A 4,355-nucleotide genomic window follows, 5' to 3' on the forward strand; every position below is an offset into this window, starting at 1 on the left:
AAAAGTTGAGGTATAGAGAAGCTTTGTAACTTGCTCAACAGCCCAATAGCATTTTGTGAGGTTTTATTTCTTTAATTCCAAGACTAGATCTCTGACTTACTTTTTTTTAAATATTTAATTTTTATTGTGATTTGGGTGAAAGTTTACAGACCAAATATATTTTCTATACAACATTTCATATACATTTTCTTTCATGACATTGACTGCAATTCCCCATGATGTAACAGCTCTCATCCCCATAGTTACTTCTTCCCTTTGTCTGACATGCTTTTTAGATTTAAGAATTATGGTGAGGTAGAATTTATGACAGTTCTCAAATTTGACTTCACATTAGAATCACCTGGGAAATTAAAGAAGAAACTATGGATGATCCCTATTCCCAAACTGGGCTGTTAATCAGAATCTCTGTGAGTAAGGGCCAGGCATCTGTACATAAGCACCCTAGGACATCTGAATGTGCCTCCAGGTCAAGATCCGTGGGATTGCAAAGACTGTAGAAGTTATCCCAGACATTTCACTCCATCTTCTTCAGTGGGTCATGAAAGGTATGAAGAGAAGGGTAAAGATCCATCATAAGTGACAAAAGTGACAAAACTGGCCAGAACAGTCATGAAAACTACAATATAGTACCATAGAGTTTAACTAAAAGAAAAGCCTTCCAATTTTGGGTGGGAAAGTTATCATTCTTTTTCTACCTCATTTTAGATGAATACAATACTAATCTTGTGGGGCTCTGGTAGATTTACATTCACATCAACATGGGTGATAAGACTCCATATTACTATAAATCCCCAAGGGCAGAGACGATCTTTATGTTGCTCACCACTGTCAGTTGCCATTGAGTAAGGCTCCAACTCTGGCGACCTTACCTATAACAGAACACAAAGTTCCCTGGTCCTGAATCATCTTCATGGTCTTTAGCATGTTTGAAAAATTTGTTGCAGCTATTGTTTCAATTCATCTCATTGAGGGCTTTCTTCATTTTCACTGACCCTCTACCAACCATGCATCCTTTTCTAGGAAGATAAGTGTCATTAAGTATTTGTTGATTATATTAATGAATCAGGAGCTCTGGTAGCACAGTGCCTAAGGCACTTGACTACTAATCAGAAGGCTGGCGGTTCAAACCCACTAGCCACTCCTCGGAAGGAAGGTTGGGCAATCTACTTCCATAGTGATTCTGCCTCGGAAACCCAAGGAGGGGTCACTATGAGTTGGGTCCAACTCAATGGCACATAACAACATATTAATGAATCATTGCATAGATTCTACAATAGACGATAACAGGGTCTTTAAATCCTTGAATAATTCTCTAATCATTTATTCATTAATTTGACAAGCATGACTCCTATGTTCATGCATGCCTTCTGTGTGGCTGTTTATTACATGGCATGTAAGAGAGATATATGACCTATTTTATCACCAATAGGGAACTCTGGTGGCATAGTGCCTTAGGCATTTGACTGCTAACCAGAAGGCTGGTGGTTAAAACTCACCAGTCACCCCTCAAAAGGAAGATTGGGCAATCTACTTCTGTAGAGATACTGCCTCTGACACCCAAGGAGGTATCTCTATGAGTTGAATTGACTTGATGATAGTGAGTTTGGTTTTGGTTTTATCACCAATACATTTGTAATATTGTTTGCTGGACAGGGCATATAAAATGTTAGTAACCAATTAATAATAAATAACAATTACTTTGAAGAACACTTCCTTGAATCACCCATGTAGGAACTATTGTTAGACATGGGATTGGGAAAGGCTTTGCAGAGGTGCTGGGTCTCTTAAGTGACCACAGGAGAACCATTAGGCTCTATGTGTGCAGAAAGGAGGAAGTTAGTCGAATGAACATTCACAATATGAAAAAGATGCTAGTGGCATCAGTTCTATTCTATAGAGGCCTGGCTACGAAGAACCGGCATTTTCCCTGGTCTTGGGAAGAGTGAATGGGTGTAGGGAATGAACAGCAGCAGTAGATTTTCTCTGCTTTTTGTGATTTTTATTTTCATTGCCTGTTTGAAGAGTCTCTATTATTTCCTGCTGAGTCAAGTTTCTTTTTATGTGCAGATGCCACTGCACTTTAAGCATGCTTACATGCGAATAGCTTCAGGTTACAGTTTTATTTGAAGTTTTTCTATGTAAAGAGTGATTCAGCCTTGATTTAAGAAAATTTCTCATTATCTTGCATTTTCCTTGGAAACTGATCTTCCTTCAGTTACACCTTGCCAGGTGTATAGACATGTTTATCTGCTAAGAAGACAGAAGTATTTTTAACATATCCTTTCGTTGCCAAGGAGAAATGGAAGAAATAAGTATGCATGGAGAGTAAGCCTGTGAGACATTCTTAAGTTCATGGCACTACAAACTCCATGTACAAGGAGTAGTAGCCTCCTGTATATTTCAGTATTTCAATCCTTACAGCTGCTGGTGTTGAGTCATGATTTGATTTAACCTGGTTTTATTGAAAGCCCCTCAAAAATACTTCCACCCACTGATGAGAAGCAATGTTATGAGTGTACATCTAACTCTCAGGCAAAACAGGGACGAAAATAATCCTGTCCTTAAAGAAACAATACGCTGGTGAGCCAACTATAGCACCTAGACAGTCCTTGAATGTTTTTTTGGGTCTTGCTTTCTTTTGAGATGTGCTGGCACAAGCAACATGTAACATTGTTAAGTTGTACTGGGCAATGGTGAGTGCTTTTGAAGCACAATGTACTGGATGTGGATCAAGGAATGCCCAGCAAGAAAATTTGCTTATATAAGATTAAGAAGTACTCAAAATTATTTAGCTCCTTCATTTCACAGTTGCATTTTGCTACATAAAACTCCCTGGAGAGGGGTAAGAGGTGATGGTGTTGGAGAAGGAGAGAGGTGTGGGAGGTGGAGGTGGAGAAGGGGACTGGGGAATTCCAGACACTAGTACAGACTTCAAAGTCCTACTGCTCCTAATCTCATAATGTCCTTGAGCTCCATCACAAAGAGCTGTAGTTGTTAGTAGAACTTTTCTTAACCCTTAATGGACTAGTGTTCTGTGAACCTGGAAAACCAGTGTACAGTGAAAACATTGGGATTTGTATCTCTCTCTCTCGTCTTTCCATATGGCAGAAGCATCCTTTCACTTAATATTAATCAACAATCTCCTATATGCAATGCACTGCATGAAATGAGCAGGGGACTCCAAGTATAAGAAATATTCCCTGATCATCAGGTGTTATAATTGCCAAGTGAAAGTAGGCAGTATATGATGGGTGGCAATAAATGATTCAGAAAATAAGGTTATGAATATTAACATAAGATGAGATCACTGCCAACTTGGGAAATCAGGGAAGTATTCTTGGATTTAAGGAAGCCATTCTTAAAGGGCACATAGACTCTGATCATTCAAGGTATGTTTAGACAAGGGAAAGGTGCACTTATGTGAACCACAAGGAGGTAAAGGGTCCAGCCCAGCTGAAGGAAAGTTTCACACAAGACAGTAGCTGAGAATAACTCTGAACAGGGAGCTTGAGACTAAATTGTGGAGAGTAGTGAAGTCTTTTAATAGTGATACAACCAAATCCCATAGTGGCCTTGGGAGTCCTGGTGGTACAGTGGTTAAGTGTTTGGTTGCTAACCAAAAGGTTGACAGTTCAATCCCACCAGCTGCTCCGCAGGAGAAAGATGTGACAGTCAGCTCCCATAAAGATTTACAGCCTTGAAAACCCTATGGGGGCATTTCTACCTTATCCTATAGAGTCATTATGAATCAGACGTGAGGGCTATGGGTATGCTTGTGTTTTGTTGTTGTTGTTAAGAAGTACATAATTGAGAGATATTTTAGGGAAATGATGGCTTTATTTTTGTGTACAATTGTTTGGAGATAGGAAAAGATGGGGCACACAGTGCAGCTTGTAGGACAAGAATAATGGTCCTGTACACTTCTATAGAACTCCACATTTATGAAGTGATTTTGTATTTATTTAATTTAACAAGTGGGGGAAACTGAGGCTCAGAGAACTTCACAGATTTTTTTTTTGTTGTTGTTAAACCAGAACTCAAAAATTCTCTTGTGACTCCTAATTGGGCTCTACAGATTTGTCCCAATTTGTCATAGTCCCAACTGTTCTATTAGGGGCTCAAATACATGAACTGGCATGGTAACACTAGGAAAAAGAAGGAAGATTAGTCATAAAAGGGACTGTAAAGAAAGAACCCCAGATCTTGGTTACTGATCTGCAGGGAATAGTTCTGGGAGCAAGAGGACAATATAGACTCCATTCAAGTCCTGACTTCCATGAAGCCTTTATTGATGATCCTTCCCTTTTCTGAATTTTGAGGACAAATTTTTCAAAGCACATAATGTTGTTGTTGTT

This window comes from Orycteropus afer, unplaced genomic scaffold (genome assembly GCF_000298275.1).
Source record: "Orycteropus afer afer isolate SDZICR_OR568_19922 unplaced genomic scaffold, OryAfe1.0 scaffold00026, whole genome shotgun sequence".
Classification (NCBI taxonomy): domain Eukaryota; kingdom Metazoa; phylum Chordata; class Mammalia; order Tubulidentata; family Orycteropodidae; genus Orycteropus; species Orycteropus afer.